The sequence below is a fragment of the Dipteris shenzhenensis genome, unplaced genomic scaffold, assembly GCF_047967505.1.
Source record: "Dipteris shenzhenensis isolate YYH24624 ecotype China unplaced genomic scaffold, Dip_SZ_1.0 scaf0335, whole genome shotgun sequence".
Taxonomy (NCBI): Eukaryota; Viridiplantae; Streptophyta; class Polypodiopsida; order Gleicheniales; family Dipteridaceae; genus Dipteris; species Dipteris shenzhenensis.
The window spans coordinates 1-14,033 of NW_028239641.1; the positions used below are offsets into that span (position 1 = coordinate 1).

Sequence of the window (14,033 nt, forward strand, 5' to 3'; positions counted from 1 at the left end):
ATTTGGGTAGCTCTGTGTTTCGCCTCAATAAAAGCTAAAAGCATGTATCGCATTGGGCTTACCTTTGGCATTCGAGCCAGTGGTAAGCCCAACTTATCCACGATTAAAATCTGTCTCTGATGGATAGATAGCACGGATGGGTGGCAAATCATAGCACTTCAATTGGACTCTATCCCAAATTCCATCCATTCTATAATAACATTCCAATATCGCCGACTAGGAAATTACGGCAAAGAGGAGTCTCATTGAGAAAGAGAAGAAGAAACAAAAACTGGTGAGGAAATATTATCTCATACGTCAATCCCTGAAACAGAGAATGAGGGGGGGTTTATCAATACAAGAAAAATTAGAGGTTTCTGAGGCGTTCCAATCTCCACCACGTAACAGTGCACCCACCCGTCTTCGTAACCGATGCTCCCTAACCGGACGCCCCAGATCCAATTATCGAGACTTTGGTTCATCCAGACACGTACCACGCGAAATGGCACACGCTTGTTTGCTGCCTGGAGTAATAAAATCGAGTTGGTAGATAAATATTGGTTTTCCCACACGAATTGTTGGAGAATCGATCTCCATAAATTCACAAGATTCCCTCGTGTTCAATGTAATTATTTGAAGACTGTATAATAATTACAGCGAGGGAATCAACCACGCGGGGTAGAGCAGCTTGGTAGCTCGCAAGGCTCATAACCTTGAGGTCACGGGTTCGAATCCCGTCTCCGCAAACGAAAATTAACTTGGTGATAGGGTGATAAAGCAATAGGTGATAGGGGGATAAAGCAATAGTCCACCCTGTTCCCGTATTTTTATTCCAACTATTTGACCACGTACCGGCGGGTATTCATCCACAACATAAACCGGATAATCCCAAATTTTCCCCCCTCATTCTCCTTTTTCTCCTTCCCAGGTGAATCTCCCGATTCTCTATCGGGATCCATTCAATCGGGTAAGTAGGGGGTGGAAAGGAGGACTCAACCATTTCCGCTAGTTCCAGAGACCTTACCCCACCTAGTTTTAGTATCAGCAGTTTTTAATCCCCCCCCCCTGGTAAGATTGAGAGAATAGTGACAGGATAATGATTTGAGAAACGGGAAACAGAATAGTTCTGTTTCCGACATACTGTGTTTCATACACCTCATCAATGTCATCATCGGTAAGCCCTTTTAACTCAGTGGTAGAGTACCGCCATGGTAAGGCGTAAGTCATCGGTTCAAATCCGATAAAGGGCTCGTGAGATTTCACTCGACTTGTCTCTTTCTCTCGGCACAGACACTCGTAATCCTTCCTTACATTGTAGAGTACCACATATGTTTCTACCAATTCAGAAAATTAGTGATCACGTCGAAATGATCCTTCGCCCGAATAGGCGACGAATATGACGAGGCCCCCCCCCCCCCCCAGATGCCTATCGAATCAGATTATCCTGATTATCCACTTTCACTGCTCGGGGGACTCCCGGTAAGATTCGCAACAAATATCCACATATATCTATCTATAGCGGGATCCATATGTGGGTGGGGAAATCAACGAAGAATCAGCGAATCGCTACGTAATAAAGCTGTTCGGAATGTTCCCCCCCGTCTTGAATCTCAGAATTATTGCTACCCGTAATATAAGAAATTTAGGTAGATGTAATTCATGATGTGGAAGATCATTCAGTTACCCCTGATACAGGAATCCAATGAGAATTCTGACTATCGATACATCTCTCCGCAGGGGGAGATATTCCAATGAATTCTCGTATGAAAAGATTTCAGCTAACTCCCAGCTACGGGTTTCTCTCGTATCATTCCGATCCATCTCCCGCTTCTTAACCAGGAGGTAAGACGGACTATATGGTTCTCATTTAATCTATCGAGACGGGAGTTTGTTTCTCTCGTCCGACATCAAGGAAAAGTGGCCTCCCCCCACCCCCCCCCACCCACCCGCCATTAATCACCCGAATGATTCGGGAGCGAAAAGCTTCCGAATGGTATTGAGTATTGGTAGAATAAATATCAGGAAGTGTCTCTTCCATCGTGAAATAGACGAGTAAAGTGAAGATACGGATCATAAATATCTGTATGTACGCGTGTCCTACTCAATTCACCAAATAGATAGATTGCTGAAAATTGGTGCTTCTCCCACTCCTTCCTGTACTTCTCCAGTGGGCAGGACATGCGGGAGGAAACCACCAGCACCACATAAAGAGATCCAATAGATGCCGTTGATTGTTCAATTGGAAGGAATCTAGCTGGGATAAAGTTCCGGATCAGGATTCATCGACGTAGCGAACGGGTTGATGGAGTCTCGGAAGAAGAGAAAGGGTTACCCACTTTCTGAAGAATCACGAAATCAATTTCGTTGTATCGGTACTCTATCCATATCCATCCGCTTGGGGGAACGAGACGGAGTAGAAAAGTACCCTCGACGGGACCTAGGAATATTGTTACCATGCCAGAGAGATTCCGACAAATTCTTATTCAGAAGGGGCAGTGATATGGTAGTTTCATTTCCTACACCACGACCCTATCATGTCATGAAATAGAAGGGCACCCAAAATGGTTGGAAGAGTTGAATAGGAGAATAACTATGACCATCGCCATTGGAAAATCCTCCAAGGAATCGAAAGATTTGTTTGATAGTATGGACGATTGGATACGAAGGGATCGTTTCGTATTTGTAGGTTGGTCCGGTCTATTACTTTTCCCCACCGCTTATTTCTCCCTAGGCGGTTGGTTCACCGGCACAACCTTCGTCACCTCGTGGTATACTCATGGATTAGCTAGTTCCTACTTGGAAGGTTGCAATTTTCTGACTGCCGCAGTTTCCACCCCTGCAAATAGTCTCGCTCATTCCTTGCTTCTACTGTGGGGTCCGGAAGCACAGGGAGACTTCACCCGTTGGTGCCAATTAGGGGGTCTATGGACCTTTGTTGCTCTTCACGGTTCCTTCGCTTTGATAGGTTTCATGTTACGTCAATTCGAACTTGCTAGGTCCGTACAATTACGTCCCCATAATGCAATAGCGTTCTCTGCTCCCATTGCTGTTTCTGTTTCTGTATTCCTAATCTACCCGTTAGGGCAATCCGGTGGTTTTTTGCACCCAGCTTCGGTGTAGCAGCTATCTCTCGATTCATTCTCTTTTTCCAGGGTTTTCACAACTGACCGTTGAACCCGTTTCATATGATGGGAGTCCGCCGGAGTCCTTGGTGCTGCTCTTTCGTGTGCCATTCATGGCGCCACGGTGGAAAACACCTTATTTGAAGACGGTGATGGCGCAAATACATTCCGTGCTTTTAACCCAACTCAATCCGAAGAGACCTATTCAATGGTTACCGCTAATCGTTTCTGGTCCCAAATATTCGGTGTCGCTTTCTCCAACAAACGTTGGTTGCATTTCTTTATGTTATTCGTGCCAGTAACTGATTATGGATGAGTGCTATCGGAGTAGTTGGTCTCGCTTTGAATTCGCGTGCTTATGACTTCGTTTCCCAAGAAATTCGTGCGGCGGAAGATCCTGAGTTTGCAACTTTCTACACAAAGAACATTCTGTCGAATGAGGGTATTCGTGCCTGGATGGCAGCTCAGGATCAGCCTCATGAAAACCTTGTATTCCCCGAGGAGGTCTTACCCCGTGGAAACGCTCTTTAACGAAACTCTGTCTCTGGGTGGTCGCGATCAGGAAACCACAGGTTTCGCTTGGTGGGCCGGTAACGCTCGACTGATCAATCTGTCTGGTAAATTACTCGGTGCCCATGTAGCTCATGCTGGCTTGATCTGTGTTTCGGGCTGGAGCCATGAATTTGTTTGAAGTGGCTCACTTCGTTCCGGAGAAGCCTATGTATGAACAGGGGTTAATTCTACTTCCCCACCTAGCTACCCTAGGTTGGGGAGTGGGTCCCGGTGGGGAAGTCGTCGATACCTTTCCCTATTTTGTTTCTGGAGTCCTTCATTTGATATCTTCCGCGGTTCTAGGGTTCGGGGGTATTTATCACGCTCTCATTGGCCCCGAGACTTCAGAAGAGTCCTTCCCATTTTTCGGCTATATATGGAAGGACAAAAATAAGATGACTACTATATTGGGTATTCATCTAATCTTGTTAGGAGCCGGCGCCTTCCTCCTAGTATTCAAAGCGTTATATTTCGGAGGCTTGTATGACACATGGGCCCCGGGAGGTGGGGATGTACGGAAGATTACGAATCTCACTTTAAGCCCGAGTGTCATATTTGGTTACTTACTCAAATCCCCCTTTGGTGGAGAGGGTTGGATTGTAAGTGTCGATAACCTAGAAGATATTATTGGGGGACATGTCTGGCTGGGATCCATCTGTATCTCCGGGGGGATCTGGCACATATTGACCAAACCATTTGCTTGGGCCCGTCGCGCTTTTGTGTGGTCCGGAGAGGCTTACCCGTCCTATAGCTTAGGAGCACTTGCTATTTTTGGTTTTACTGCTTGTTGTTTCGTTCGGTTCAATAACACGGCATATCCTAGTGAATTCTATGGTCCTACCGGTCCAGAGGCTTCTCAAGCTCAAGCTTTTACTTTTCTTGTCAGGGACCAGCGTCTCGGCGCCAACATAGGTTCCGCTCAAGGACCTACTGGTTTGGGTAAATACCTGATGCGTTCCCCCACGGGAGAAATCATATTTGGAGGCGAAACAATGCGTTTCTGGGACCTTCGTGCTCCTTGGTTGGAGCCACTGAGAGGCCCCAACGGTTTGGATTTGAGTAAGTTGAAAAGAGATATACAACCCTGGCAGGAGCGACGCTCCGCGGAGTATATGACTCATGCACCTCTGGGTTCCTTAAATTCCGTAGGTGGAGTAGCTACTGAGATAAATGCCGTGAACTATGTATCTCCCCGAAGTTGGTTGGCTACTTCCCATTTCGTTCTAGGATTTTTCTTTTTTGTGGGTCATTTATGGCATGCGGGAAGAGCCCGTGCGGCGGCAGCCGGGTTTGAGAAGGGAATTGACCGTGATACCGAACCCGTTCTTTCCATGACACCATTAAATTAGGACAAATTGCTGAGATATTAATGGAAAGTTATTACTTGGTAGTATTAGTACCTACCATACCAGACAAATTTCCATTTTCTACTGGTGGTTCTTTGCGGAACCGGGACACAGCTCATACATAAACTAACCCCCCAGTGGGGTTAGTTCGATACGTCGGTATATACCCAGCAGTAACCTTTACCTCGCGGATGAGGGAAGGGCGAGGTGTAACTCACTGTTCATTTCTATAGGGTTCCGGGAAACCACAAGTTTCGGTAGCATTTGCACTTATGTCTACAAATCACCCCCCTGGAGGGGGTGATTTGGCGATGACGACTCATCTCCGTAAGCTAATTTGAAGCTAATTTGAATCCTCACCAGTTGTATCTGGTGGAACGTACCCATCCCGCAAATGGGTGGGTAATTGACCTTTGATCATCCCGATAAGTCAATCGATAGAACTGGTATTTTAAATACCTCTAGTTAACATCAGATCTCTCATATTTGTTTGTTTCCTATCCCTCGAACCCTGATAGGGAAAGTATTGACACGGGACCTGGGCCTGGAGATGCGGCGCATGAACCGGGGCGGAGGAGGAATACCCCCAGACTGCTTCAGAAGATTCCTCTCATCTATCATTATTAAGAATAGGCTCCCCTCGGGGACATTGGCATTTTTTGGGAAATACTAGGTGGTTCTTTTAGACCACCGATAGACCACTAATACCCCCTCCCGTCGGGTCCGGTACTGAATCAATTGAGGAGAGAGAGGGATTCGAACCCTCGATAGCGTTTCAGCACTATGCCAGTTTTCAAGACTGGAGCCATAAACCACTCGACCACCTCTCCTAGAAAGCTCTTCTCCAATTCTTCGGAGATCTTGTCGATCTTGATACACATGTATTGTATCGAGATTCACCCCTATTACGAAAGATATGAGATGATGGTTTCGTATGATTTACTATGAAATCAATATAGGGATCATTCCAAATAATCAAATTCTTACTCCTACTTGATGGATTATCAAGAGATTCGAAAGAGACATTGGATTCCGGGGTACTGAACTAGAAGGATTCTTGTTCCGTCCAAAATCCTCGGTCTCGGTATGGTGTAAGTCCCACCGGATGGGGATCAGATGGTACAAATCCTCTACTTCTGATACGTCGAGAGTCCTAACTACGACTATTGCTTTCCAATTGGCTTTATTCACATTAATCGCCATTTCATTCCTACTAGTAATTGGTGTACCTGTCGTGCTTGCTTCCCCCAATGGTTGGTCAAGCAACAAAAATGTCGTCTTTTCAGGGGCTTCCTTATGGATCGGATTAGTTTTCCTAGTGGGTATACTTAATTCCTTCATATCCCAGAGATTCAATGTATCGGTAATTCTGGCCCCCTCCTCACGATTCATAATGGCGAGTGGGGAGAGAGAATCAATAATAATTACGGTCTACGGAATCGACACTTCCTCCTCGGGGGGGGGGGGGCTCTCCGTCCACGAGGGAAAATCCCGAGACGAGGTGGATGGATTAGGTGTGTTGACTAGAGGAGTTACCACATATATAGTTATTCAATATAGAACGGGGTGGCATATCACGCGGATATAGTTGAATGGTAAAATATCTCCTTGCCAAGGAGAGGACGCGGGTTCGATTCCCGCTATCCGCCGACCCGACTTTCTTGCCCCGCTTCCACCCCCGGCAGTAGCCCCCGGGATAGTTCAGACCGGTGGAGAGAATATTTTTGAGCTTCAGGAGTGAGATATTCCCAATTGAGGAAGTCATAACCGAGTGATTTGAGGCGTAGATTTCCAATCTGGGTTTTCCCTCGAGGGGAAACAGAACATTGAATGAACCAAAAGCAATGGAGAAGCCTATATACTTACTGATGCTGCTGGTAATTACCAATTATTATTGGGATACATAAGTTCATCGGTGAAAGAAATAATCGTCCATGGAAATATGGATTGGGTGAAGCTTTTCAACTGCCTCACTTCACTTCGGAGAATTGCAAGGTTTAAGTCTCAGCGTTACCTCTATGCCGTGTTCGACTTCCTACACATCTAGGAAGCAGTCGACCTAGAGGTTGTGGGAGATGCCACATGCGGTTCCGCATATAGGTATGCATCGAGCGGGATTTTGCGATAAGGATTCGGAGAGGTATTCCAATTCCCCATCCATTGGATGTTGTATTCGGGGGGGATTCGGGAGAATCAGATTGACGATTTATAGATAATCTCTTATTATCTGAAGAGTGATTGGGCCCCCATCGTCTAGAGGCCTAGGACACCTCTCTTTCAAGGAGGCGACGGGGATTCGAATTCCCCTGGGGGTACTTATACTCATCTCGCAGAAGCACTACGGACGTTATGGCTTCTCTTGCCCTCGTACCTTCTCAGGGTGGCGGGAGGGGCCCAGATTGAAAACATCAATAAACTCCTTTCATTTACACTTCCGAGACCGATTCTGTTTTCAAGTACTTCCAAGCCCGGTCTAAATCTATGGGTCGATGCCCGAGTGGCTAATGGGGACGGACTGTAAATCCGCTGGCAACGCCTACGCTGGTTCGAATCCAGCTCGACCCAGAAACCGCGGAGTTACTTCATTATAATTTGTATATCTCGACTGAGTTATTTGAAATGACTCAATAAAATGTAGCGGGATTGACGGGTCTCGAACCCGCAACTTCCGCCTTGACAGGGCGGTGCTCTAACCGATTGAACTACAATCCCAGCAATTAATTAAAGTCTATGTACTGGGTGCTTAGGAGTCAATGCTCTATCTCCCCATCCACGGTGAATCCGACAAACCATTTTTACTCGAATCCCGTTTCGGATATACAGATGCAGGAGATATTAACCCCGAAAGCCCCAATTGTCTTGATTCTTCGAGGAGACGAGACATCCGCCTCGCGCCAGTTCCACATGCCCGCGCTTACTATGGATATTCACTACGAGTATTCAAATGAGCTTATTTGCGGGGCTAATCTCTAGCCACGTCAACCCATAGGCGAGAGAGGGAAGGGGAGGAGGGGAAATTATTCCAGTCATTGATTTTTCCATCCATAGATTCCCACCCACAGTGCTTCTAGATTCGTTTGCTGCCACAGAAAGATGCGGTGACTAACCCCTCTTCTCTGTCTCAGTAAGAATATAAAAAAGGGGGGGGCAAGTTCTTGCCGAAGAAGCGTAAACAATCGACTACTCTTAAAATTTTCTTTCGTGATATACTATGTAATTGATATCAGAGATTTGACCAGACCGAGTTAATTTTTTTCTATCCCGATTATCAGATCCACTCTAGTAGAGTTGGATGACTCACAATATCACGATAAAGTTCAGGAGTCTCTCCTAATGGGGTCACTCAAGTTACTCCTCAAATCAATTTGAACCACTAATATGGAAGTAAATATCCTCGCATTCATAGCTACTGCACTCTTTATTCCAATACCTACAGCTTTTCTACCTATTCCTTACATTCAAACGGCTGCTCAGAACAATTAATCCGAGAACCTGGTCTATTGTTTCGCCGCGGATGGTAGTAAGTAGATAAGGGAAGGTTGAATATACGTCCCGGGGTAGGGGATGAAATAGGATGCTACTCCGCGTGAAGTAGCAACTCGGTTGCCAGTAAACTACTAATTTTTACTCCCCCAATTTGAATTCCACAGTCCCATCCCAATTAAAATCTGGATAGATAGATGATCTACATAGATAGACCCATCTATCTATCGATCGGGAGGTCCATCTCACTCATCCTTTTTATTATGATTTCCATGGAACCAGGTCCCGGTGCAATAGTCGGAATCGGGCTAGTAGTGATAGGTGTATTCCTGTATGTCTCCGCAAAGAGGGAACCTAATGTATCTAGAGGTGTGGTCCCAAATGTACCCGTGCAACATCTCTGCGATTTTCAGCATATCTCTACCCGGGGGATGTGAAACTTGAACTGGTGTCGGTAGTAATGAATCCCAATAGGAATCAATCCATGACTAAACTGATTCAATATGTTTCTCCATACTTCGAAAACTAGGGGGGGGGAGGGGATTGGCGGGTTCCAATATCTCTCTCCCCTGTGATATCTTTGGTTCTAGCCTCCCCCCTCTGGAGGGGAGATCTATATGTACATATGGATTTATGGGTAACCAATGGAGTCAGACATGAGTCTAAAGATCCTATTTTTACGGAACGGGGTGGATCGGGTGCATAAAGAACAAACCGGATTGAAATTTGAAACGTGGAGAGATTTTTCTATCTATCCATTGATTCGGATATATCAAGATTATCTATCTATTTCCCGATTCAATCCGGTGAAAGAGGATCCGGGAAGTTCGACAGAAGAAACTGACGTGGATGAGAAGTGAGAGATAACACCTCGCTCCAACTACTGGTCCTGCTTAAGCCACAACGAAATGAAAAAATCACCCATGGTTTTTTGGGGGGGGGGGGGCGCATTACCCAATCCATAGATTCCCAACCTATCCCGATACTACGACTTTTTCCTTTCCTCCATTGGATTATTATGCGGAGGAATTCTTATCTTTCAAGGTTGGCGCTTAGATCCGATTCTACTATTATCTGAAATACTTTTAAGTGGAACTGCAATATTTCCTATTGCTGAAAATTTATATCTACGTAGAGAAGAGATCGAGGCATTTGATGAATCTAACCAGCGGATATCCAATAGGGGTCGTTTGGAAACTACCTGGTTGACTCCCCCTCCCGGGAGAGAAGATTCCTACAGAGAGTTGAGATTGGGGGGGGGGGGTGAATTCTCCCATAAATGGAAGGGAATTAGTTATACCATATGTGTTTCCTACGAAGAAGCAAGAGATTCTAGAGGGGGTCGAATCGTTGGGCCCCACCCCAACGATTCACATCTCCCGGATTCTACTATACTAGGAGGAGTAGTGTAAAATTACTCACTGCGATCCACTTCTTCCCCGAACCACAGGTGAAAGAGAGAATGTAGGAGTCACCATCGGAGCAGCCCAAGCAATACTAACCATATCCGTGGTCGTAATTCCTATCCCTTCAATTCAATTCTATTGAATTCCTTTTCCTCCAACTACTGGGTGCTTATATGGATGAACCCGAATCGAAGTCAGTAACATATCGTACATGGGAATCAATTTCTGTTTCATATGATACCCGAGTGGGAGGAGGTAATAAGAGTGCGGATCCGTCCACCAATATATTTTATAATGTTACCAAGTCCCAATCCCCGAGGGGTTGTCAATCCATATAATTTACTCCTCGATTCCTGATACACTAAGATCAGGATTGCCTATCCGTGGCATATCCGGATACATCTAGCGTGATAGGCCATAATATACTATGGAGCATCTCGATTTGTGTCCGGGTCTGGCGCGGTAGTCAATCCCGAAATCGTCGAAATTATTGATACTGGCACAACAAGGCGACACCCAGATTCGAACTGGGGGATGAAGGATTTGCAGTCCTTTGTCTTACCACTTGACTATATCGCCCTTCTTTCACCTGCATCGAGGCACATGATTGATAGATGGGGGACTCGATATTAAGTATACCACTGAATGGGAATATTAGCAAGCTGCTCATTTTTCTGTATCGGATTGAGCTCGTAAGTATGTCGGATACTAGAAACCTTTTCTCCCCATCCAATCAATTTGATGGGTTAGGAAACCTTGCTGCCCACCCCCCCCACTTCCACACACATCCTTTTTATACTATGCATCCCCAGGCAGCCAACACCAATTTTTCCCTAGATTGCTCCACTATCCTCTGACTTACTCGGATCCCTACTGCCCACCCCCTGGTCTTGTTTTCCCTCCTAACACTCTTGGAAATATCTAACGGATCCTTCACGCTCCCCACCCCCCAGAAATGGTTCGCATAGATACCGGGTTCTACTTCGAAAAGTTTTTCCCTTCCTTGTCAATTTCACCCTCCCCACATTGATATTGACACTCCGTGGCAACAGCAGGTAGATATTATTAGGTCGTCCACCTTTAGGGATAGATTCTCGAATCTCAATAGTTCTTCTGATCCACCTCGGGTTGGGGGGGGGAGGGGTAAACCAACGATTTGACACAATGGATTGATTTTCAGTAGTATGTGAAGTGATATTCCCCGTATCAATGTTTACCGGATTGCTGTTCCACGAATCGATACTTCACGGCGCAAAAACTGGTTCTTCGCGGTAGTTGCTTCGCAGCGAGAATCGCAACAACTGCGCCAATTGTATCAATTATGCTGACGTTAATGCCTCCAGCGTCTTCTGGAGATCCAGCGAAGTGAATCTGTCTAACTAGGCACCTAGAATCTTTGTGATTTCGTGTCGAGAATCCCCATTCTCGTTGTGTCTCACCTTACCCCCACTCACCATATCGGTGGAATGACGGAATCGAGCCGATGGTTGATAAGTGGATGATAAAGATTTTTTGGGTGCAGGGAAGTCTTCCATCAGATCATTTTGAAATCCATTTATAGTTTGTTTGACACCTCCAATACCTCAAGAACCGCTGATGATGGTGGTATCTCCTTGGCCAACTCGGGAACAGTCTTCATCGGGAGAATCTACCAAATTCAATCCCTCACCCGGGAGAAAGAGAGGGGAGGGGGGATGCGAGGGAGAAGGAATCACTAAATGAATTGATGAATAGGTATAGGAGGGTTTCGCACGAGGATAAGATTTCAGTACAACATCAATAGGAGATAGGGAGATGTTCGTATTGCCAGAACTTGGATGAATTCAATTTGAGGGATTCAACTGCTTTGTTCATGAAAGATCATTTGAAGAACCTGATGATTTCCCAGAGATTGAAGATACGGATAAGGAAGTCGAATTCTAATCAATTAGTGAATAGTATCGATTGTCGGAACCTCCGATTGGGAGGAGAGAGGCTACATATCAATGTATCACATATTCATCCGATCCATATGTACCAGCTTAATTGATTCGGAAGAGAAGCGGAATAGTAGAAGAACAGGATGTGTTTCTCGGATCTATTCCCTCGATGACCTCCCAAGGAACATTTATAATCAATGGAATTGCTAGAGTTTTGATTAACTAGATATTGAGGAGTCTTGGTGTTTACCACAACCGCGAGTTGGACCACAGGGGATTTTTCACATATACCAGCATGATCATTTCGGATTGGGGAGGAAGATTCAAACCAGAAATAGATAGAAAGAGTAGGATATGGATTCGTATCAGCAGGAAACGAAAGATATCCATTTTGGTTCTACTTCTAGCTATGGGACTGAGTACGGAGGATATCCCGCGGAATGTACGTTATCCTAAGATTTTTCTGAATCTACTCAGAGAATCGAGAGAAACTATCGAATCTTCGGAAGATGCTATGCTAGAACTTTACAAACATCTATACTCTCCGGGAGTCGATGTGGTGTCTTCAGAATCCATATTCCAGGAATTGCAGAAGAGATTTTTCCAACAAAGGTGCGAATTGGGACGAATTGGTTGACGAAATTCAAACATCAAACCTAATCTCGATGTACCTGAAACGGAACATTTCCCACTACCCCAAGATCTATTAGCTGTCGCAGATTATTTGATAGAGATAAGCTATGGGATGGGTAACCTCGATGATATAGACCACCCGGGAAATCGACGCGTTCGGTCTGTAGCGGATCTATTACAGGAACAATTAAAATTAGCCCTGAATCGTCCGGAGAATTCGATCCGATAAAATATCCATAGAGCCGTCAGGCGTAGACGTCCATTAACTCTCGGGGGATTGGTGACTTCCGCACCACTCACAACAACTTTCAACGAATTTTTTGGCTCACATCCTTTGTCGCAATTTTCGGACCAGACCAATCCACTAGCAGAAACAGTTCATAAACGAAGATCAAGTTCTCTAGGTCCCGGGGGATTGACGCGGCGAACTGCCACTTTTCAAGCTCGGGATATCCATTTCAGTCATTACGGACGTATATGTCCCATCGAGACATCTGAGGGTATGAATGCTGGTCCTATCTCATCCCTAGCTATTTTTGCAAAGGTTAGCAATTCCGGATCCTTACGAAGTCCCTTTTATGAAGTATCCAAATCATCTATGGAAGGACAATTAGTAGATCTATCACCCGTCGGGGATGATTATCGAATAGGAACTGGAAATCTGTTAATAGCAGATTGGAGGACCGGGGAGAAGGAGCTTATATCGGTTCGGTATCGAGAGGAGTTCTTAACCGTTACGTGGGAGGAATTGGATTTACGAGGTATTCATCCCCTACAATATTTCCCCATTGGAGCTTCTCCTATTCCCTCCGTCGAGCATAATGATGCAAACTGCGCTTCGACGGGTTCTAATATGCAACGCCAAGCGGTTCCACTTTTCAGACCTGAGAGGTGCATTGTAGGAACTGGGTCAGAAGGTTAAGTAGCCCTAGATTCGGGAAGTGTAGCTGTATCCGAACAAGAAGGATGAATTTAATATACCGATGGTAATGAGATTACTTTATCCTCCAGGAATGGAGATACTATAACTAAATTGAGGATATATGAACGTCCCAATAATAATACTCGTAGACATCAGAAGCCTACAGTTATTCAAGGAGAACTTCTGAAAAGTGGAGAAGTTGTGGCGGATGGAGCAGCAACCGTTGGAGGAGAACTAGCTTTGGGTAGAAATATACTAGTAGCTTATATGCCACGGGAGGGATACAATTTTGAAGATGCAGTACCGATTAGTGAACGTTTGCTATATGAAGATGTTTTTACATCCTTTCATATCAAGAGACACGAAGTTGAGGTTCGTGCGACGAATCAGGGTCCTGAGATAATTACGAAGGAAATACCCCAATTAGACAGTTATGACCTTCGTCACTTGAAGGATAATGGGCTTGTAGCATCAGGATCTTGGGTAGAAACAGGAGATGTTCTAGTGGGCAAATTGACGCCTCGAGAGGGGGGGGATTCATTACGTGCCCCAGAAGGAAAATCATTACAAGCGATTTTTGGTATCCAAGCAGTCAACACAAAAGAGAGTTGTCCGAAAGTCCCTATTGGTGGAAGAGGTCGAGTCACTGATGCCATGTGGGTCTATCCTGA

The 14,033-nt window shown here is 45.3% G+C and overlaps 2 non-coding genes across 2 annotated transcripts; one reads left to right on the plus strand and one right to left on the minus strand.

Annotated features, from left to right (window-relative positions):
- Positions 1–5,740: 5,740 nt before the first annotated feature.
- On the minus strand, positions 5,741–5,829 carry TRNAS-UGA (transfer RNA serine (anticodon UGA)). Its single transcript has one exon. It is a non-coding gene; the product is annotated as a tRNA-Ser (tRNA).
- Positions 5,830–6,577: 748 nt separating this feature from the next.
- TRNAG-GCC (transfer RNA glycine (anticodon GCC)) lies at positions 6,578–6,648 on the plus strand. The gene has a single exon. It is a non-coding gene; the product is annotated as a tRNA-Gly (tRNA).
- Positions 6,649–14,033: the final 7,385 nt, after the last annotated feature.